Raw genomic sequence first — 25,117 nt, 5'->3', positions numbered from 1 at the left:
AAATGGCAACCTCTCCTATATTCTTGCCTGGGAAATCCCATGGACAGAGGAGCCTAGCAGGCGACAGTCCATTGGTTTGCAAGAGTCGGACATGATTAAACCACCACCACCAGTATAATAATATTCATACGCAAGATAACTGTTACAACATTCATTTAAAATGCAGTGAAAAATTATAGAGTTTATTCAGGTGAGTTATGTAATATGATACTATTGTTGAAAGATAATTTAAGAATACTTTAAGTCATGAAAAGAATTAGAAGGGGATAATTAAGGAGGTTCATTAAGAGGCTGTTATAGTAAAAACAATAAAAGATAAATGTAACATTTGACCATGGAAGTGATATATCATTCTATTTAAAATATATTTTTGACCTATGAAAGATGTAGGGAAGTGTCAAAAAATGACTTCCACCTGTATACCCAGAGAAGCTGCATGGAGATGGTGACACTACCCAAGATGGAATGACTATCAAGGAGTATTGGTGGGAAATTTCTTGTGACAGTTGTTACATGAAAAGCTATTAAATAGGCATTTGTACCTAGATGTTCAGAGCTCAGAAATATATCTTAGGATGAGAAACATATTTATGAATGATTATTTTTAAAAGCTGAGAGTGTGCAAAGTAAAAGGCAGTCATTATGTTGGTTATTATATAATGGATAAAATGATTAATTAGTTATGCATTTTCACTAAAATATATGTTAAGGACTAGATATCATTAGCTTTTCTGTGGTGCTCTTGTCATAGGTGATATCAACAGAAAAGATGTTTTCAGTTACTGAAGGGTTTTGGGAAGAAAAAAAAATCCATGATCTCTCACTGAAAACGTAATCAAGGTATAATCTAAGTGATCAGGAGGGAGGTTGCAGTAAATCCAGATTTGGAAGCTGCGGTGTTAGAGAACTGATGGTGAAAAATGAAGCCAGTAAAACATGAAGTTAAGACAAATAAAGCATGCACAGAAGTGATTAAAATAAAATACACCAAGTAGTGAATGTCCCCTGAGAAATGATGTATAAATAAGCTCAATTTGTAATATGGTATTGAAAATTCTTTTCATAGCAAAAGATCTGGGATACTCGAGGAGGGAGTGACTATAGAATTCAGGCTTATATGGTAGCTGGGATTTGAACAAGGAAACATGGGAGAGAAATGATTAGGTGATTCACGATGACCAGCAAGACAGGTACACTAACTGGAGTAAGTGAGGTATTTGCACCTTGTACCTGAGAGGACCGGGTGTGTCAAGTGGAGCATGGGTGACTCAGCAGGACCCCTACATCACACCAAACTGGACGGGCCTTCAAATTTATATATCATCTCCCTACCACTAATGGGTAATCATTCTTTACCCAAGTATAACCCAATAGGTTCATATTATTCAAATGGAAGTTCATGGTTCATATACTGTTGAAGCCTGGTTTGGAGAATTTTGAGCCTTACTTTACTAGCATGTGAGATGAGTGCAGTTGTGTGGGAGTTTGAGCATTCTTTGGCATTGCCTTTCTTTGGGATTGGAATGAAAACTGCCCATTTCCAGTCATGTGGCCACTGGTGTTTTTCAAATTTGCTGGCATTTGAGTGCAGCACTTCCACATAGTCATCTTTTAGGATTTGAAATAGCTCAACTGAAATTCCATCACCTCCACTAGCTTTAACACATAGATTAACTTTAAATCTTTTTCTTCTTCAGAAAGGTTTTGTTAGTAAATTATTTGGAATAGGAAATGGCAACCCACTCCAGTATTCTTGCCTGGAACATTCCATGGAGAAAGCAGTCTGTGGGACTACAGTCCACGGGGTCACAGAGAGACAGACAAGACTGAGCATGCTTGCCCTCACACTCAGTAAATTAATAGACACAAAGGATTTTGACATATTTACAGTGTGATGTATGCTGCACGTGAATATGGAGTCTGAGAATAAGTATGATTTTAGAGCTCTTTTACTTATTTTGGTCTCATGCTTGCAACTAATGTTACTATTAGATTCCTAAACACACAAGTAAAATAATTCAATAACTGAGCTAAAATCATTTGTTTCTAAGTCATCATAATTTTTAAAAAAGTAGCTGTATGTTTAGCGTATTTTCCACAGTTCTTTTATTTCTCAGTCTAATCAAATACTTCCTCTTTGGCATTTTGCTCTTTTCTTACATGTCATAGAATGGCAGCACAGGCTATATAAATTATTATAAGCACATAGTCACAAATCATCTATAGGAAATTTAACAAAGCTAATGGATGTGAGTCTGAATGAACTCTGGGAGTTGGTGATGGACAGGGAGGCCTGGCGTGCTGTGATTCATGGGGTCGCAAAGAGTCAGACATGACTGAGCGACTGAAATGAACTGAACTGAACTGAATGAAAAGCAGGCAGAAAAGACAGTACAAATAGCAAGCAAGACAATGATTATAAAGAGCTGCTTGCATTGGTCTTTCCATATCCTCACTATCTATAGTTAATATATTCTACTTTTTGTACTTTAAAATTGAACTCAGATATCTGTCTGATGTTCAAGCTGGTTTTAGAAAAGGCAGAGGAGCCAGGGATCAAATTGCCAACATCTGCTGGATCATGGAAAAAGCAAGAGAGTTCCAGAAAAACATCTGTTTCTGCTTTATTGACTATGCCAAACCTTTGACTGTGTGGATCACAATAAACTGTGGAAAATTCTTCAAGAGATGGGAATACCAGACCACCTGACCTGTCTCTTGAGGAATCTGTATGCAGGTCAGGAAGCAACAGTTAGAACTGGACATGAAACAACAGACTGATTCCAAGTAGGAAAAGGACTACGTCAAGGCTGTATATTGTCACCCTGCTTATTTGACTTATATGCAGAGTACATCATGAGAAATGCTGGACTGGAAGAAACACAAGCTGGAATCAAGATTACTGGGAAAAATATCAACAACCTCAGATATGCAGATGACACCACCTTTATGGCAGAAAGTGAAGAGGAGCTAAAAAGCCTCCTGATGAAAGTGAAAGAGGAAAGTGAAAAAGTTGGCTTAAAGCTCAACATTCAGAAAACGAAGATCATGGCATCTGGTCCCATCTCTTCATGGGAAATAGATGGGGAAACAGTGGAAACAGTGTCAGACTTTATTTTTTTGGGCTCCAAAATCACTGCAGATAGTGACTGCAGCCACGAAATTAAAAGATGCTTACTCCTTGGAAGAAAAGTAATGACCAACCTAGACAGTATATTCAAAAGCAGAGACATTACTTTGCCGACTAAGGTCTGTCTAGTCAAGGCTTTGGTTTTCCCTGTGGTCATGTATGGATGTGACAGTTAGACTGTGAAGAAGGCTGAGAGCCGAAGAATTGATGCGTTTGAACTGTGGTGTTGGAGAAGACTCATGAGAGTCCCTTGGACTGCAAGGAGATCCAACCAGTCCATTCTGAAGGAGATCAACCCTGGGATTTCTTTGGAATGATACTAAAGCTGAAACTCCAGTACTTTTTGGCCACCTCATGCAAAGCATTGACTCATTGGAGAAGACTCTGATGCTGGGAGGGATTGGGGGCAGGAGGAGGAGGGGACGACCGAGGATGAGATGGCTGGATGGCATCACTGACTCGATGTTCATGAGTCTGAGTGAACTCCGGGAGATGGTGATGGACCGGGAGGCCTGGCGTGCCGCGATTCATGGGGTCGCAGAGTTGGACATGACTGAGTGACTGAACTGAACTGATATGTCTCTTTTCTTTTCTTCCAGAATGTGAGATAGAGTGAAGTTGTTATTTTTGCTCAGTTGCTAAATTGTGTCTGACTCTTTGCAAACCCATGGACTGTAGCATGCCAGGTTCCTCTGTCCTCTATTATCTCCTAGAGTTTCCTCAAATTTATGTCCATTGAGTCAGTGATGCTTACCTAACCATCTCATCCTCTGTCCTCATCTTCTCCTTCTTCCTTCAATTTTTCCCAGCATCAGAATATTTTCCAATGTGTCAGATCTTCCCATCAGGGAACCAAATATTGGAGTTTTCGCTTCAGCATCAGTTCTTCCAATGAATATTGAGGGTTGATTTCTTTTAGGACTAACTGGCTTGATCTCCTTGCAGTCCAAGGGACTTTCCAAGAGTCTTTTCCAGCATCACAATTCAAAAACTTCAATTCTTAGGCCCTCAGCCTTGTTTATGTTCCAGCTCTCAAATCTGTAATTGACAACTGGAAAAATCAAAGCTTTGACTATACAGACCTTTGTTGGCAAAGTGATGTCTCTGAATTTTAATATGCTGTCTCAGTTTGTCATAGTTTTCCTTTCAAGCAGCAAGTGTCTTTTAATTCCATGGATGCAGTCATCATCCTCAGTGGTTTTGGAGCCCAAGAAAATAAAACCTGTCACTGCTTCTAGTTTTCCCCTTCTACTTGCCATGAAATTATGGGGCTGTATGCTATGATCTTAATTTTTTGAATGTTGAATTTTAAGCCAGATTTATCATTCTTCTCTTTCACCCTCATCAATAGGCTCTTTAGTTCCTCTTCATATTCTGAACGTCTAAGGTTGTTAATATTTATCCCAGCAATATTGATTCCAGCTTGCAATTCATCAGCCTCACGTTTCACATGATGTACTCTGCATATTAGTTAATAAGCAGGGTGACAATATGCAGCCTTCTCATACTCCTTTCTAATGTTAAACCAGACTATTGTTCCATGTCCAGTTCTAACTGTTGCTTCTTGACTCACATATAGGAGATCATCCATGTTCAATAGTGCTGCAATTTTTTAAGAACTGAGAAATATTGGGTTTAATCCGATGGTGGTCATTGGTGGCCTTGACAAGGAGAGTTTCTGTGTTTTGGCTGTAGAATAATGTCATTGAAGTTGCTTTAAGGAAAAAAAAAGTCAGAGGGCAAAGATTGAAGAGTAGCAGCATTTATACTACAATGTGAAAATATTATAATAAGAATTCTAAATTGTTTACATATCTCATCACATTAGATCCTAATAGAAATTCCTGAGGCAGTGGCATATCCCTCTCCACTAAGGACAGAGCAGTAACTTTAAATTTACAAAGTAAAGAGTGCATGACTTAGACACAAATGAGATTTATGTGACATTAGATTTCAAGTGTGTAAAGTGTGCAAGAAGGCAAAGTGTTTGTCAGAGGAGGCATTACAAATAGCAGAGGAAAAAAGAGAAGTGAAAAGCAAGGGAGAAAGGGAAAGATATATCCAACTGAATGCAGAGTTCCAGAGAATAGCAAGGAGAGATTAAAAAAAAAAAAGCCTTTTTAAATGAACAATGGCAAGAAATAGAGGAAAAGAATAGAATGGGAAAGACTAGAGATCTCTTCAAGAAAATTGGAGATATCAAGGGAACATTTCCTGCAGGGAGGGGGCTGATAAAGGACAGAAACAGTAAGGACCTAACAGAAGCAGAAGAGATTAAGAAGAGGTGGCGATTCACAGTGTTGCAGTGGATTCTGGGGTTAAGAATTTTATATTCTCACTGATAAAATGGGGATTATATGCTCACATGTACCATGTACACTTAAAAGTGGTGTTTCCCAATCAATAACGTGAAATAAGATAGGAAAAAAAACTACATAAATGGTGTAATTAACCAAAAAAAATGAAAGACTCAAGCTACTGAAGTATAGTAGAATAAAAGCTTAGCACCCAAAAAGTGATGACTTAGCCAGCTTCTATAGAAAATAATCCAAAGATATATATTTCCACTTTTGTTCTAAATTAGAGGATTCTCAAAGCAAAACTTCCAAAACACCCATATTATTTGGGAGACATGTTAAGAGATAAAGTTTTTAAGATCCTTTGATAAAAATTCTATGTACATCTAATTTATTTTAATTTTGTCAGCAAATATTTCTTCAAGTCATGGATCAGAAAGAGATATCCCTCCCCCGACTCAGGCATAAATAATTAATCACCATGTTTGCATGTTTATCTTAAAGACAGCAAAAAGCTCTATCTAGGAAAACCATTTTAACTCATCTAGTTTAACAAATATCTTTAGTCTATTTATTGTTTTCCAAGAATATTTAATTTAAACAATTTATTCAATAGTAGTAACCAATGTAAAGTTTTCTGTTCGGAAGTCTCTTCCCTTCACTCCTGTAGTTTAGCTCAATAAACACTAAAAATAAAATTTCAAGTAATAGTAGATATACACTGAGTTACTCCTAAATAATAATTCAGAACTCAACAGACCTCACAGTAAATCTGAATGTAGGAATGATTCCCTACAGATGGCAGAGACCTACCATGGCCTCTGTGTTATTAGTTACACCAGGAAGCCTTGTCAAAACACATGACTGCTGAACCTGGAAACACTCCGAAATGTCAGACAGAATCTTCATTGTTATACAGACTCTACAAAGACCTGTAAAAATTTTTTTAAGTTGGACTGACATTTATGTTTCTTGAAAAACTTTAACTTTCAAGAAGCTCATATTCTCTGGCTCTATAGTTTATTTTTTCTTGTGTTGTATGTTATTATCTCTGGGTTCAGTTCAGTTCAGTTCAGTTCAGTCGCTCAGTCGTGTCCGACTCTTTGCGACCCCATGAATCTCAGCACACCAGGCCTCCCTGTCCATCACCAACTCCTGGAGTTCACCCAGACTCACGTCCATCGAGTCAGTGATGCCATGCAGCCATCTCATCCTCAGTCGTCCCCTTCTCCTCCTGCCCCCAATCCCTCCCAGCATCAAAGTCTTTTCCAATGAGTCAACTCTTCGCGTGAGGTGGCCAAAGTACTGGAGCTTCAGCTTTAGCATTATTCCTTCCAAAGAAATCCCAGGGCTGATCTCCTTCAGAATGGACTGGTTGGATCTCCTTGCAGTCCAAGGGACTTTCAAGAGTCTTCTCCAACACCACAGTTCAAAAGCATCAATTCTTCAGTGCTCAGCCTTATTCACAGTCCAACTCTCACATCCATACATGACCACAGGAAAAACCATAGCCTTGACTATGTCAGCAAAGTAATGTCTCTCTTTTGAATATGCTATCTAACATATGCTCTCTAGGTTGGTCATAACTTTTCTTTCAAGGAGCAAGCGTCTTTTAATTTCATGGCTGCAATCACCATCTGCACTGATTTTAGAGCTCCCCCAAAATAAAGTCTGACACTGTTTCCACTGTTTCCCCATCTATTTCCCATGAAGTGATGGGACCAGATGCCATGATCTTCGTTTTCTGAATGTTGAGCTTTAAGCCAACTTTTTCACTCTCCACTTTCACTTTCATCAAGAGGCTTTTTAGTTCCTCTTCACTTTCTGCCATTAGGGTGATGTCATCTGCATATCTGAGGTCATTGATATTTCTCCCAGCAATCCTGATTCCAGCTTTTGATTCTTCCAGCCCAGCATTTCTCATGATGTACTCTGCATATAAGTTAAATAAACACGGTGACGATATACAGCCTTGATGTACTCCTTTTCCTATTTGGAACCAGTCTGTTGTTCCATGTCCAGTTCTAACTGTTGCTTCCTGACCTGCATACAGATTTTTCAAGAGACAGGTCAGGTGATCTGGTATTCCCATCTCTTGAAGAATGTTCCACAGTTTATTGTGATCCACACAGTCAAATGCTTTGGCATGGTCAATAAAGCAGAAATAGATGTTCTTCTGGAACTCTCTTGCTTTTTCCATGATCCAGTGGATGTTGGCAATTTGATCTCTGGTTCCTCTGCCTTTTTTAAAACCAGCTTGAACATCAGGAAGTTCACAGTTCACATATTGCTGAAGCCTGGCTTGGAGAATTTTGAGCATTCCTTTATTAGCTTGTGAGATGAGTGGAATTGTGTGGTAGTTATCTCTGAGAAACCAACATAGATAGTATATTCAAAAGTAGAGACGTTACTTTGCCGACTAAGGTCCATCTAGTCAAGGCTATGGTCATGTATGGATGTGAGAGTTGGACTGTGAAGAAAGCTGAGCATCGAATAATTGATGCTTTTGAACTGTGGTGTTGGAGAAGACTCTTGAGAGTCCCTTGGACTGCACTGAGTGACTGAACTGAACTGAACACTCTTAAATAGCAACTATAAATTGTGTTTAGTTCAAGGAGTTTATGTAGTACATATGAATATATGGTTTTTAGTATATACATATATTAAATTATGTAGATATTGAACAACTTAAAAGTCTTTCTATTTTTTAAGATGCTTAAAACATGCTCAGATCCTAAGTACTACGTAAAAGAAATAGTTTATTTTTTAAATAGGTATTTAATGAAAATTTCACTAAAATGCAAAACTACAAAAATATTTTAAAGGCTAAAAAATCTTTATTCTCTAGGGCTCCAAAATCGCTGTGGACAGTGACTGCTGCTATGAAATTAAAAGATGCTTGCTCCTTGGAAAGAAAGCTATGACAAACCTGGACAGCATATTAAAAAGCAGACACATCATTTGGCTGGCAAAGGTCCATCTAGTCAAAGCTATGGTTTTGCAGTAGTCATGTATGGATGTAACAGCTGAACCATAAAGAAGATAGAACACCAAAGAACTAATGCTTTCAAACTGTGGTGCTGGAGAAGACTCTTGAGAGTCTCTCGGACTGCAAGGAGATCAAACGAGTCAATCCTAAAGGAAATCAGCCCTGAATATTCATTAGAAGGACTGATGCTGAACCTGAAGGTCTAGTACTTTGGCCACTTGATGCAAAGAGATGACTCACTGGAAAAGATCTTGATGCTGGGAGAGATTGAAGGCAGGAAGAAAAGGGGGCCATAGAGGATTAACTAGTTGGATGGCATCATTGGTTCAATGGACAGAAGTTTGAGCAAGCTCTGGGAGATAGTGAAGGACAGAGAACCCTGGCATGATGCAGTTCATGGGATCTCAAAGTGTCAGCCATGACTAAATGACTAAACAACAACAACAACGAACTTTAAAGTTAGATTTTTGAAAATGTTTGGATTGTCATGGTTTTCTTGCTTTATTGTGTTTTAGAAATTACACTGTACTGTAAAACAATTTCATGGGAGGCACGGCTACTCAGATGAGATCCTTTTGGTGCAGGATAAAGGAAAATGTTAATATTTGTCCATTAGCATTCTATTTTAACTGGCATTAGAATGTAAGTTTTTTCATGGGGTATGTGGGGAACCTCTTTTTGAAACTACTGTCCTCAAGATATTCGTGTTGACAATCCATATCCTGACTTGATAGAGCCACTTAATACAGTATCTGTTTAACCTTGTGGAATGTATGCACCCAGGCCCACTTCTCCATTTTCCTCTCTCCTTACCATACTGGTTATGGCCCATCCCTTAAACCACCAGTCTTCAAAGTTCATGAGAAATAAAATGGCACCGAAGTCTGAGAGTATCTATAAATATATTCCCCACTGAGGAGAAACATTGATTTTGCAAGAACTGAACACCCTCCAGTGGCTGGTCTGGGATGAGTCTAAGGGTCTCTGCAGCTTTTGAAATAGTCAATCAGAGATGATCGATGTCAACTCCCCCTTTGGTAAATACCTCAAGCTCTGTGAGACTGAGCTCCCCTCAGTTAGCCTAGTGAGACACATGAAGCACTAGCAAACTCATTTGCTCCCTCCAAAGCTCTCCTTTTCTGCTTAGATGGCATGGCTAGTGTGAGTAATGGTGAAATGCTAGTTTGCCTGCCTTTAGCTTTTAACAGGGATTTCCCAGTGGTTCAGTGGTAAAGAATCTGCCTGCCAATTCAAGAGACCCAGGAGACACGAGTTCAGTACTGGAGTTGGGAAGATCCCCTGGAAAAGAGCATGGCAACCGACTTCAGTATTCTTGCCTGGAGAATCCCATGGACAGAGGAGCCTAGTGGGTACAGTCCATGGGATTGCAAAGAGTTGGACATGACTAAGCACACACCGTTTAACAAATATGTGAAGTCCAACACAGGAGAGGGGTGGAGTGGAACTCTAGCAGCTTTAAAATTGTTCTATAATGTAGATAGCCTTGTCTATAGTTCTCAAAATTTAAAAAAAAAAGAAAAGAAAAAGAAATAAGGGCCATTTTATGTACTGTAATGGATCTCACCTAGTCTACTCACAAAACTAGAACTTTCCTGTAATACAAGAGTGAAAAAGGGTGGGAGCTGCGAAGAAAAAACACTACAGAAATTACAAGAGAACAAAACCATTCCTCTAGGGAATTCCCTGGGGATCCAGCGGTTAGGATTCTGTGCTTCCACTGCCAGGAACCTGGGAATTAAAATCCTGCAAGCTGTGTAATGCAGTCAAAAACAAACAAACAAAAAATTTCCTCAAAGGTGTGTGTAAGTTTCTATCCTATGAATATACAGCCACAAAGTGATGTGCTAATATAAATATAAAATTGAGGATCAATTTTGTGTGACTGTGTGGATAAACTCTAAGCTTTGATAGTCATCATATTAGCTATGAATAAAAACTCACTGCTCCTAGGCTTTTATGAACACATGACTTTATTTTGTGGTACCCATGTGAATGTCTACAAATATATGTTTCACTGAACAGTACACAATTTCCCCTTCATTTTCCCTGTCCTTCACCAAAGAAACACCTTTGTGGTTTCAGTGTAGAGTTAAAACAAAAATTACATAAGGTGGAACAGTAATTTTTTAAGGATTTAATATGTACAGAATAACCTATTAAGAAATTAACTGTCTAGATTTCTTCTTCTATAGCAAAACAAAATGGTTAAAATGTTATTCTGTTTTACCCTCCATTTGTAGTAGGAAACTGCCTTTGTGTCTTTAATTCCAGATTTTTTTAAATTTTCTGGGTAAGGGGGCAAAGGAAAGTCTTTTGGGTGTTTGTGGGTGATGGAGTAGTTGACAGGCAGGATATAAAAATAATATGCTTTAAAAAGTGTCAACCTGTTTATTTAACTTATATACAGAGTACATCATGAGAAATGCCAAGTTGCTTGAGTCACAAGCTGGAATCAAGATTGCCAAGAGAAACACTGACAACCTCAGATATGAAGATGACACCACTCTAATAGCAGAAAGTGAAGAGGTTATAAAGAGTCTCTTGATGAGGGTGAAAAAGGAGAATGAAAAAGCTGGTTTAAAACTCAGCATTCAGAAAACTAAGATCATGGCGTCCAGTCCCATCACTTCATGGGAAAAGCAGCAGGAAAACAAGAAGCAGTGACAGATTTTATTTGCATTGTGGACAGTGACTTCAGGCATGAAATTAAAAGATGCTCACTCCTTGGAGAGAAAGCTATGACAAACCTAGACAGCATATTAAAAAGCAGAAACATTACTTTGCCAACAAAGGTCCGTTTAGTCAAAGCTATGGTTTTTCCAGTAGTCATATATGGATGTGAGAGTTGGGCCATAAAAAGGCTGAGTGCCAAAGAATTGATGCTTTCAAATTGTGGTTCTGGAGAAGACTCTTGAGTCCCTTGGGCAGCAGGAAGATCAAACCAGTCAATTCTAAAGGAAATCAACACTGAATATTCATTGTAAGGACTGATGCTGAAACTGAAGCTCTAGTACTTTGGCCACCTGATATGAAAGAGCTGACTGATTGGAAAAGACCCTGATGCCAGGAAAGATCAAAGGCGAAAAGAAAAGAGGCCAGCAGAGGGTGAGATGGTTGGATGGCATCACCAACTCAATGGACATGAATCGTAGTGAACTCCAGAAGATAGTGAAGGACAGAGAAGCCTGGAGAGCTGCAGTCCATAGGGTCGCAAACTTTCAGACAGGACTTAGTGACTGAATAACAACAAATGTTATAAAAAGTAAAATCTCCTATGTTTCTCTTCAGCCATTCCATTTTTGGACTATACTTAGCTTCCATGGATGACACAGACTGAAGCATCTAGTGCTCTGATGCTCAGAAGTCTGCAGTTTTTGAAGAACCTTTTGATTCTTTAATCTCTCTATTGGTGACTTTTGTTGATTTTGATAATTTCAAGCTTTCTAGGCTTTCCCTCATTTAATTCCCTTAGGAAAAAAAGAAATATATATATATATACATAATATTTTACATATGTTTAATAATATAAATATATATTTACATGGTTCTCTTTTTTTTGTCATTTTAATGTAGTTAAAATCTTCCTGCATAACATGTTAACCATGAGCCACATGTGGCTATTGAGCCCTCAAAGTATGCCTAAGAGCCCTGAGGAACTAAATTTTTACTTTCATTTAATTTTAATTAACTTAAAATAAATATAGTAAATGTAGCTTACCCTATTGGACAGTGTAGTTCTATAGGAAAAGTCAACTTCATTATATGCTGTGTTATTCTGAAGAAACATCTTAGGGAAGAAAAAGACATACGCATTGCCTTTTCAAGCACATTTTCAAGGCAGTTAAGGAGATGTGGAAAACTGCTTTGTTTTATTGGTCATAAGAACAAATTAAAAATGAGAAAATGGCAGCAGTGGTTAAAACTAAAAACATGTATTGATTACTTAGAAAATTAGAAACAGTGAGCCACAAAATTTCCTGATGCAAAGAGGCTAAAAGAAGGTAATAAATTTCATAACATGTAAATGATTAATGCTTTTACATTGTCAGTCGTTTTAGGGATGTTATAAAACATTATGAATGGGCTTATATTTGGAATCTGAAAATTCACAAGATGCAAATATGTAAAGTGTGAAAATTTGAATTACTTACAAAACACAAGGCAATGTATTCTCTCTTTGGGTTGTCTATTAAAACCTCGCTTTTTACAAAAAGTCAGATTGAAAGTGCAGGTCATGGAAAGGGTAATGCTGTTTCTCAGTTAGTACATAAATCTGAGGCTAATAGAGTTGAGTACTTTTATTGAGATGATAATTTTGTTTACTTTCAACATCATAAATTTAGCAAATGATTTATAGTAATAAAACTATATCTATTAAATTATTTTGCTTTCTTGAGGAATTCCTGGAAAATTAAGTTGATATAAATGCATACAATTTTTAAATATTCTAAAATGTGTATAGAAAACAACTTAAAAAGTTTTTAACCTAACTAGTGGGAAATTTAAACTTCTTTAACATTAAGTTAAATTTATCATTTATTTTGGCTTCATTTCACATTTAAGCAACTATCAATTAGCTTGTTTTAGGATCTCTTAAAAAAACAGCTTGTTTTATATTTAGAGTTAAGACATAAATATCTGAGATGAATATAGCTAATAGTGAAATCTAAAGACTTTCTCATCTTCTAGATGAAAATGTTATACATTTATATTATAATGTTGTACAATATAAATGTTGTACATTTATATGAATTATAAGCCAATAAAATCTCTATTCATGAGACTTGAAAGTTTGCTAAAAGATAGTGAAGATGAAGAGCTAAATATTCGCTCATATTTGTTTATGTAACTATTCAATGTAATGTTGGGTATTTCACTACCTACCATATTTCTCTCCATAACCACTAGCAAGTTTATGGAGTAAACCCACTATGACGTAATGTATCAAATACTTTTTCCTTACACACCAGTGTCTGCTTTTGTCCTGTGTTAGGACAGTGCTGCCATTTATGAATGTGTGGGTGTCTTTGTGCCTGAATGACAAAACAGTCCACTTGAAGTCTAGGGAAGGGACTATTAGTTGTATTGCATGTTATGTCAATTCAATGAACATTTCAAAACTAAAAACTCATGGAAAAAGTGAGTAAGATGTTATGAGTGCTCAGTGGTTTCAGTCATGTCTGAATATCTGTGAAGCTATGGACTGTAGACCCCCAGGCTCCACTGTCCATGGGATTCTGCAGGCAAGAATACTGGATAGGGTTGTCTTGCTTTCCTCTAGGAGATCTTCCCGACCAAGGGATTGAAACCACGTCTCCTGTGTCTCCACTATTGCTGGCGGATTCTTTAGCACTGAGCTATTGGGGTTATAGGCAAAGCCATTATTAGCATTAGGTATGGTAAGAAAATCATCAAAAAAGCAAGAGAGTTCCAGAAAAACATGTATTTATGCTTTATTGACTATGCCAAAGCCTTTGACTGTGTGGATCACAACAAACTGGAACATTCTGAAAGACATGGGAATACCAGACCACCTGACCTGCCTCTTGAGAAATCTATATGCAGGTCAGGAAGCAACAGTTTGAACTGGACATGGAACAACTGATTGGTTCCAAATAGGAAAAGGAGTACATCAAGGCTGTATATTGTCACCCTGCTTATTTAACTTCTATGCAGAGTACACCATGAGAAATGCTGGGCTGGATGAAGCACAAGCTGAAATCAAGATTGCCAGGAGAAATATCAATAATCTCAGATATACAATAACCCTTATGGCAGAAAGTGAAGAACTAAAGAGCCTCTTGATGAGCTGCAGTCCATGGTGTCACAAAGAGTCAGACCCAACTGAGCAACTGAACTGAACTGAACTGAACTGATGGTAAGAAGAAAATCTAAATTCTGTGTTAAATCATATGCTTTCTCCAGAATTTGCTAGTCATGGTATTTTTCAATAAGTTCATAAATAAGCCTGACTAAAGTAACTTTCTGGAAAGTATAATGCTTATCTCATTTGCTCTCTAAAAGCCCAGAGTTTTAAATACAAATTCCAGAAAGACCCAACTGGTATACATAACATATACCCTTCAGTTCAGTTGGGTTCAGTTGGACTCTTTGCAACCCCATGGACTGCAGCATGCCAGGCTTCCCTGTCCATCACCAGCTCCTGGAGCTTGCTCAAACTCATGTCCATTGAGTCAGTGATGACATCCAACTATCTCATCTTCTATTGTTCCCTTCTCCTCCCACCTTCAAACTTCCCCAGCATCAGGGTCTTTTCCAATGAGTCAGTTCTTTGCATCAGGTAGCCAAAATATTGGAGTTTCAGTTTCAGCATCAGTCCTTCGAATGAACATTCAGGACTGATTTCCTTTAGATGGACTGGTTGGATCTCCTCACAGTCCAAGGGATTCTCAAGAGTCTTCTCCAACACCACAGCTGAAAAGCATCACTTCTTCAATGCTCAGCTTTCTTTATAGTCCAACTCTCACATCTATACATGACTACTGGAAAAACCATAGCTTTGACTAGATGGAACATTGTTGGCAAAGTAATTTCTCTGCTTTTTAATATGCTGTCTAAGTTGGTCTTCCCTGGTGGCTCAGACGATAAAGGGTCTGTCTACAATATGGGAGACCTGGGTTCAATCCCTGGATCGGGAAGATTCTCTGGAGAAGGCAATGGCAACCCACTCCATTACTCTTTCCTGGAAAATCCCATGGATGGAGGAGCTTGGTGCAGGCTACTGTCCATGGGATCTCAAAGAGTTGGGCACGACTGAGCAACTTCACTTTCACTTTCACTTCCTAGGTTAGTCACAGCTTTTCTTCCAAGGAGTAAGCCTCTTTTATTTCATGGCTCCAGTCATTCTCTGCAGTGATTTTGGAGCCCCCCAAGATAAATTCTCTCATTGTTTCCATTGTTTCATTTGCCATGAAGTGATGAGACCCGATGCCATGATGCCATGATCTTAGTTTTTTGAATGTTGAGTTTTAACCCAACTTTTTCACTCTCCTCTTTCACTTTCACTAAGATGCTCTTTAGTTCTTTGCTTTCTGCCATAAGGGTGGTGTCATCTGCATATATGAGGTTATTGATATTTCTCTTGACAATCTTGATTCCAGCTTGTGCTCCAAACAGCCTGGCATTTCGCATGATGTCCTATGTATATAAGTTAAATAAGCAGGGTGACAATATACAGCCTTGACGGACTGCTTTCCTGGTTTGAAACCAGTCTGCTTTTCTATGTCCAGTTCTTACTGTTGCTTCTTGACCTGCATACAGATTTCTCAAGAGGCAGGTAAGGTGGTCTGCTATTCCCATCTCTTTAAGAATATCCCTTATGAGTCGGACATGACTGAGTGACTTCACTCACTTATATTAGCTAAATGGACTTCTTAAATTAAGAAAATTTTGTAGGAACTTTTGAGATTGTTTTATTTCTTATTTGTACACACTCTCTCTTTCTATATATATGTATTTAATAGATGTCACATATTGGTAATAGGCATAGAAAAAACACTCATGACTCTACCACCCAACTTCAGAAGCCAACACTGCAAATTAATTACTCTCTATGTGCTTCCTTCCAACTATTGGAAACCACTGTTGTGAAATATGAGATTATTCTCTTGTTTTTTAAAAATATAATTTTACCACATATTATGAAAAAATAAAATGTTTTTAAAAGTGTTAAATAGCTATTTTTGTTGTTGTTTAGTCACCAAGTCATATCCAACTCTTCTGCAACTCCATGGACTGTAGCCCCCAGGCTCCTCTCTCCATGGGATTTTCTAGGCAAGAATACTGAAGTGGGTTGGGTTGCCATTTCCTTCTCCAGGCGATTTTCCTGACCCAGGAATCAAACCTGTAACTCCTGCATTGGCAGGTGATTTTTTACCACTGAGTCACCTGGGAAGCCCTCGCTAAATACGTATAGCAATAGTAAAATTCGATAGAGTTGGATTCATATTGTTTTTATTTGTTTTCACTTTAGTTTCTGTTATGGTTATTTGGCTTCATATCATCTCTTTATCTTTCACATTTTATTCTTAAAAACAACTAAATAAAAAGGTGTGGAAGATATTGTTAATACCTTCCTTATAAAGTTTCATGAAGATTAAATGAAGCTGAGAAGGTTAAAGTGTAGCTGCAGTGCTCAAGGGCTTCCCTGGTGGCTCAGACAGCAAACAATCCTCCTGCAATGCAGGAGACCCGGGTTCCATCCCCAGGTCAGGAAGATGCCCTGGAGAAGGAAATGGCAACCCACTGCAGTATTCTTGCCTGGAGAATCCCATGGACAGAGGAGCCTGGGGCTACAGTCCATGGGGTCGCAGAGTCAAACACAACTGAGCAAATAACACTTTCACTTTCAAAGTGCTGAAAGCAATGTTTGGCGCATTCTAGATGTACTTATCACTCTCATTATTATTATTACTATTATTATCATTATTTTCTGTTGCTGTATATGTGTGATTCTTGTTTTTAATTTAATAGTTGTTTAGTAAACCAACATGTTTCAATCCAAAGCCTTGACTGAGTTCTCAGATAATATTTTTGCTGTTATACATGTTACTCTTTTAATTAAATTGTTTCTTCAATGCTTATTAAGCAGATAATTATGAAAAACATAATTCTACATTAACTCATAGTCTGTACCCTCATGCTCCTATAGACAGTCAAAGTAAACAGAATGCCAAGGAAAACTGCCTCAGAACACACTCTGTTCCTGTCCAAACAAACCACATCCTACTCCAGTGTCTATATTAAGTGAAACATGCTTGTACTCAACCTTTCAACACTTTTTAAAAGTTTCAATAACTTACATTTCATCACTTCATTTTTGTGAGGAAGGGAACAAAATCTCTTATTATTATAAGTGTGATTCCACAGATAATATTTGTATATTGTAAATATTAGATATTTTATATTAAAAACACAATGTAGCTTTCAAATGCATAATTAATAGGTATGTAATAATGCTAAATATATAGATGTATAGATCTCCTTTGACTTTGTGTGTCCTAGTAATGCTTTACTATATGTGTTATGTGGAAAAGAAAAATTATATCATTTTGATAATTTCTTATTCTCCTCAAGTACTTGCTTAGTAGAGCAGATGCCATCTTTTTTTCTGTTCTTTTTGTCAAGTGTAATGTTAAAAGATACAGTGCTTGTAATGGCTTTGAAGAAATTATTGCCCTGAAGAATTCTACTGTATTATTAACATGTTACTCAAAAGATACTTTTAAAACAAGCTTACTAAAATAGGCACTATCATTTCCTCTATAATTTTTCTCCATTATGTGATAAAAAGAAAAAAATATATATTAAGGAACAAGTAAATTGTTTTATTTATTTACTATCCACTCTCCAGTTAAGATAGAAGCAAACACAAATGAGCAAATTTAAGATGATGCCCTAATAACATCATACTTCAGTTCAGTCACTCAGTCATGTCCCACTTCTTGCAATCCCATGGACTGCAGCATGCCAGGCCTCCCTGTCCATTACCAACTCCTGGAGGTTACTCAAACTCATTTCCATTGAGTCAGTGATACCATCCAAACATCTCATCCTCTGTCGTTCCCTTCTCCTCCCACCTTCAATCACTCCCAGCATCAGAGTCTTTTCAAATGAATCAGTTCTTTGCTTCAGGTGGCCAAAGTATTGGAGTTTCACCTTCAGCATCAGTCCTTCCAATGAACATTCAGGACTGATTTCCTTTAGGATGGACTGGTTGGATCTCCTCACAGTCCAAGGGACTCTCAAGAGTTTTCTCCAACATCACAGTTCAAAAGCATCAATTCTTCAGTGCTCAGGTTTCTTCATAATCCAACTCTCACACCCATACATGACTACTGGAAAAACCATAGCCTTGCTAGACATAACTTTGCTGGCAAAGTAATAGCTCTGCTTTTTAATATGTTGTCTAGTTTGGCCATAACTTTTCTTCCAAGAAGCAATGTCTTAATTTCATGGCTGCAGTCATCATCTGCAGTAAATAAAGTCTCTCACTGTTTCCACTGTTTCTCCATCTATTTGCCATGAAGTGATGGGACCAGATACCATGATCTTAGTTTTCTGAATGCCAACTTCTTCACTCTCCTCTTTTACTTTCATCAAGAGGCTCTATAGTTCTTCTTTGCTTTCTGCCATAACAGTGGTGTCATCTGCATATCTGAGGTTATTGATATTTCTTCCAGCAATCTTGATTCCATCATAATTAGCTTCTGTATAATACTAACCATATTATATCCTGTAAAGGTATAAATAAAATACTTGAAATAGAGGAATTTTTTGAACTTGAAAGCAATAGAAGGTGTTCCAAAAGAGACTGTTTCATAGATTTACAACATAAAATATCACAACTTCAAGTGTATGAAAGCCACAATTAAAAACAAAATAGCCATGATTCAGAATACTTAAGATAAACATTATTTATATCATTAAAGTTTAAATGCCTCAGAGGAATCAGTAAGAAAATACTAATATTATAGGTAAATGAACACACTGTGAATTGACAATTTACAAAAGAAGAGAGCAATTATAATAGTATTAGCCACCAATTTTCAGAGCCCATTTGAACATGAAACAGTTGATGAAATTAAAATATTATTTAAAAAAACACTTTTGTTCCCAATTCGCTAATATAATCCTTTGGGAAAGATGTAAACTCTGAGGTTCACAATTTTGTGGTCATATGCTAGTAGCCCTTTAAAAATTTAGACTCTGCACTATAACGAATTCTGACTTTTTCTCCACTCTGTTTGCCTGTTGCCCTTTATGATCTTTTTATGCTCTGCCTTTCAATGGTGTCCTTAGAATATCTTTTTCTTGGATTTCAGTGTGACCTTACCATCTCTGCTATTAATTAACCTTTCTTCCTCTGAACTGGTTACACATTCAGTGTGCATGTTTGGCTTTCTTTATTCAACCTGAACTGTCTATGAATGCAGCAGAGGAACCAAGGCTCTCTCAGAGAAAGGGCACCACCTCTTTTCACAGTCTACTCCTGGTTCATGGATTCTCAGCGGTCAGTTTGAGACCATAATTGTGTTCATATGTCACAACAGACTACACACAGGGGCCTGCCCTCAATTCTTTATTCCCTTACAGAATCCTAAATACCATTCCTAGTTCCTTTACTGTTTATGCTTTTAACGAAACAAGTTCAAGACAATTCTCAGGGGGAACACGGGGGGAAACAGTGTGGTTGAAAACTACCTTCTGTTGTGTGTATATTCAGATAAGCAGCAACCAAACTGCAGAGAGTTGCCTGATCCTCCAGTAACACTTTTCCGAAAGAATGTTGGGACACATGACTTTCATAAGCCCAGCAAGTCACAGGGTTTATTATTTTTCACTCAAAGCAGCTGCAATGTGGCACTTGGTCAATTAGTGCATACAAAGACTCTTAAGAATCCCTTGGACTTGCAAGGAGATCCAACCAGTCCATTCTGAAGGAGATCGGCCCTGGGATTTCTTTGGAAGGAATGACGCTAAAGCTGAAACTCCAGTACTTTGGCCACCTCATGTGAAGAGTTGACTCATTGGAAAAGACTCTGATGCTGGGAGGGATTGAGGGCAGGAGGAGAAGGGGACGACCGAGGATGAGATGGCTGGATGCCATCACTGACTCGACGGATGTGAGTCTGAGTGAACTCTGGGAGTTGGTGCTGGACAGGGAGGCCTGGCGTGCTGTGATTCATGGGGTCACAAAGAGTCGGACACGACTGAGTGACTGAACTGAACTGAAGAACATTTAACATTCTACAGAAAAACATCACTGTTACCTTTTGTCTAAAATCTTCTTCTGTGTTCTGGGTGATTTTTTTAAAACCAACAACTATGTTATTTAAATACAGGCAATTCTTAAAGGTAATTCTATCATTCTATCTAATAGGCTGAACTTTCATTTAAAAATAATTTGAGTAGTAAAGATAAGAGACCAACTGTATTCTCATTTCACATGACCTTGGGTCAGGATACTATGCCTTTGAATTTCAAACTTCTAACTGAGAGGAAGGATTAACTGGACTTGACCAGGCAAATATGACTGAGAACAATTGAAGAAAATGTGTTGGAAGCAACTTCTCCGTCAGTTAAAAGCTGAGAGTCATGGAAATATGTTCATGCTGCAGGGTGAAGCAGAACACTGGGTGGGAATTAGACTCTAAAAGACTCGTCAGAGATGAAAGATCCTTCACCAGTCATTAAGCAAAATAGTGTGGCAGGAGCTGTAACATTAACCTTAAGAATGGATTCCTTCCAGTCATGGATCATTCTGATATGGAATTTCAAAGGCAGCATCCACATTTCTTGGAGGCAGAGTGGAATTCTACCTCACAGAGTTTGTGGAAACTTTGCGAACATCCCAGAATAGTCTGTCACCATAAGCTAAATCACTAAAGAAATAGGAAAATTTCAGCTCACACTGAAAAAGGCATAATCAAACAAATAGTCCTAGCCTGAGTCAATCTGAGAGATCTTTTAATGAGACCTAGAGGCTGAAATTTTCAAAACAATTACAATAAGCAACACAAATCAGCTATCTTTTTCTCCTAAAAAGATTTATAACAGTTCATAAAAAATATACTTTGTAGAGAAGTATTTTTGCTTTGTTTTGTTTTGTTTTGTTTGCCTACTTGTCAAGGTAAGTTTCTAGCTGCTGAGAGGTTGACCAAATGGACCTCCCAGTCTGTTCCTGTTTCAGACATCTCTGATCTCTGACCTCTGAATTATAATGCCAGGATTGACTCTGAGCCTCTTCAGTGCAACCAAGAAAGGACATGAGAGGATGATGGAATAAACTGACATAGAGGTTTTTCCTTACCACAAATTTTATTATGAGTCTTGTTGTGTAGATTTTTCAGAAATAGAAAGCTGATATTCAAAATGCTTCCTAATCATACAGCCCTTAGATAATCTTAATTTATGATACAAATATACCTCAAAGGTTGGAAAGTCAGGGTAGAGGTGTCCATAAAGTTGAATAAATCAGGAAAGAAGGATAGTCAGAATCAGGGACTGGTGTCTAGAGTCTTGGAGGTTGCCTTAATGATGCCTATGAGGGACTGAGGGTTTGAGTTTATGTAATATGATTAGGGACTTTCCCCATGGCTCAGTGGTAAAGAATCTGCCCACAATGCAGGAGACTGAGAGACACAGGTTCAATCCCTGGGTTGGGGAGTTCCCTGGAGTAGGAAATAGCAGCCCATTTCAGTAAATTTGCCTGGGCAATCCCATGGACAGTGGAGCCTGGTGGCTATAGTCTATAGGGCCACAAAAGAGTCAGACACAACTTGGTGACTAAACAACAACAACAAATATGATCAAACGAGAAATTAAAAAAAAATATCTTGTCATCAGACATAAAGATTGTATTTCAATGTTGATGTACAGGGCCACTTTGGTTACAACTGAATACTTGCTAAAAAAGAGAAACAGTAAAATGGGCCTACTTTTTATACTGCACTTAAAAGAAAAATGCAGCTGCCTGCATGTATACATCTGAAGAAGGTCTGCAATGCTATGGATTATACACCAGGATCAATGCACCTCTTTCTGAAAACAGACATCCTATCTGCATGAAGAGAGAGCACATAACATCTGTAAAAATAGACACTTTCTTTGTTTAGAAATCGTGTTAGATTGCTTTTATTTTTCTATGTAAGGAATTGAGAAAAACCTTTTTCGTCTTTTCCAATGAGATCTGAAATTTATGACTTGAGGACACACTTCTGCTCTGAAAAATTAATGAGTGCCAAAACACTTCCCTCCACTGTTGGTAAGTTTGACTGGTTAAATTCACAGATATTTGGCTTTAGCGGTGGATTTCTGTTGGACTCCTTCTCTAAGTGAGCCATGCTTCTTTCTCTCAGTCACAAGGCCGGTGCAACACTTATAAAAGCTGAGAGCAGTGAGGTAGTAGTTATACTCTGCTTGTCTGTATATTTAGTAGATAAGAAGGAAATCATGTCTTTCAGTGTCCTGCCATTAATTTTTAATGTAGATTCAAGGGATAAAAGTAGCATCTAGCCATCTAGAGTGACAAGAGCCCCAGTTTTAGTGGGAGGAACCTATAGATAGCTGTTCATTTTAAATTTTATAAATAGAACAAATATCCATAAGAAAGCCAAATATACAATGTTTGTCTTCAGAATATATTTTGCCTTTTTAATGCTTTTTGGAAGGGAATAATCAGCACTTGGTTATCTCACCCAAACCATGCTTTCCCAAAGTATGATACTCAGAACCCTGATTTGAGAAGCTGCTTAAAAGGAATCAAATGCTAGAAAGACTTCTGTAATCAAACACTTTTAAGTATCATATAGCTAACCAAATTTAAATGAGTTTCTTCTCTTCATGTCTTAGAACACTGGATATGCAAATATGTCTTAGAATCTGTTATAATATGCAGATTTTCCACATATATTTGAACATAGCACTTTTTTTTATTGTGGTAAGATAAAGGTATTTAATAGAATTAATGTCACATGAAACATGCCTTGCAAAGTACTTCCATAAATGAACCATACTTATTTTTCCATTTCTTCCAAATGCTTTCCTTTTTTTCTTTAAACAAAAATGTTCTGCTTCCATTCTTTTGTTCTTGTTTGTTCAGTTTTCTGACCTTACTAAGCACCCACTGAGCACAGCATAGCAGGAGGTAGAAACTATATATTGCTTTGACAGACTGTGTAACCTGAGAGGGTAAGGGCATAAGAAGGGATAAAAAGATGTTATTCTTTAAAAAAAAATCAATTTTTTTCTGATCTACTACATACCTTGTAGACCCACTTCATTATAATATAAATGATTACATAGAATGTCAACCTAAAGTACATCTTGGCCCCAAAGCACTTTTGGGTAGCCACATAAACTATTCAGGGATTTCATAAGCCTCTAAACTGTCATTATCCACATACTTGAGACTAAGTAAAATATAATATCTTCTTAAAAAAATCACAAAAGAGGCTAAAAGTGCCATGAAACATCACTATAGTTAACGGCAAATGGACTTTCTTTCATCAATATCCTTCTACTCACTTATTGAATAACTATTATGTTAGATTAATAATTCAGTGATTATGTCTTCAGTTAGCTTCATTTCATAATAAGAAAGTTCACCGGTAAGTCATAATGGATAATTATGCTAAAATGATTTGTTTAAATATTCAGCCTGGTATTCCATATGACTCATTTATATCATAGAATTAATAAGTGACATTTCCACAATTCAGTATTTATAATAAATGAGATTGTTCTGATATGAAACAACTTCCCGTAGGTAGGTTAATTATTTAAGCTAAACCACAGTATCTTACAATGACCTTTTCCTCTCTAAACTTCTATTACTGTAAATCAAGCTAAATCACAGTATGTGATATATTTTATATATCTTCTGAGATCTATAAGGATTCTGAATCCTTAACTAGTTTTCCCTCCTAGCCAAAGCTCTACGGTAAGATATGCAAAAGGTACAGGACAGACAATTATGCAAGGCTTTGACCTCAGGCTCACATGTGGAACATATAGTTATGGTGACTTGGGTGGGATAACTTATGAGTCATCATTATTCCTTTGGTGCTACGGCCCAAAGTCTTAATGTCTTAACTACTCCTTTCTTTCTTTCTTTATTTATGCTTATCTATGTTTGCATCTTTTCACATTTTTTCTGTTGCTTCCAAAACCTTTAGCATATTGGTTTTTGTTTTACTTTACTCAGTTTTTTTCTTTTTTTCTTTTTTTTGTAGGGGAGAGACTTACCTTATTTGTTTATTGATAATTATTATCAAGTAATTGTATACTTTTCTTATAAAAACATATTAATTTTTTAAATATCCAATTATATTGACATAATATAATTGAATATCTTATATTGAACAATATAATATAAAACTCACTTCAGTATTTTTCCCTGGAAAATTTCATGGACAGAGGAGCCTGGTGCATCACAGTCCATGGTGTCACAAAGAGTTGGACACGACTGAGCGACTAAACACGAGCATGCACATCTAATTTTATGTCAATAAAGTTTCACAAAATTACTTCAAAATTTTTCTTTCTTCTTCATTTCCAAATAAATGATTAATTTTTCCAAAATTAATTTCTTATGACAGATTTAGAATGAGATCTCTAGTCCACTTTATATAGACAAAAAAACACTATTATTTTACAGATTAGATAACTGAAATTTTAAAAAGTTAAGTTTTCCAATGACATTTACCTAGTTAATGGTAAAGACAAAACTATCTTAAAACTAAGCTACATGTTAGCCATAACATTGAATGAAGACATATTAAAAGCAAGTGTATTTCCTTGGTCTTTAGGGGGATGCCAAATCCTAGTGTACCAAAAGAACTGTATTATTTTTTCTGGTTTTATTTATGGTTTAAATCTCTGCTTGATTTGGTCTTCATTTGTGAAAACTGGATTTATTAACATGCATCTGAACATTTTCTTAGCTTAGTAATTTACCAAATAAATTATCTGCTCAGAACCAATCACATATTAACTATCCCGCAACTGTGACTTAAGCTGGCCTTAGAGTTAGCATCTGATTTCCCCAGTACTCATGCTTTCCAGATGGTTATTTGGCAAACTGGAACATATCTGGGTCCCTAGGAGATAAAGAATATTTCTAACTCTTATCAAATCTATTTTGGAAATGTGAGCTCT

This window comes from Capra hircus, chromosome 5 (genome assembly GCF_001704415.2).
Source record: "Capra hircus breed San Clemente chromosome 5, ASM170441v1, whole genome shotgun sequence".
Lineage (NCBI taxonomy): Eukaryota > Metazoa > Chordata > Mammalia > Artiodactyla > Bovidae > Capra > Capra hircus.
The sequence above is the reverse complement of the archived record's forward strand: the minus strand, read 5'-3'. Positions refer to the sequence as shown.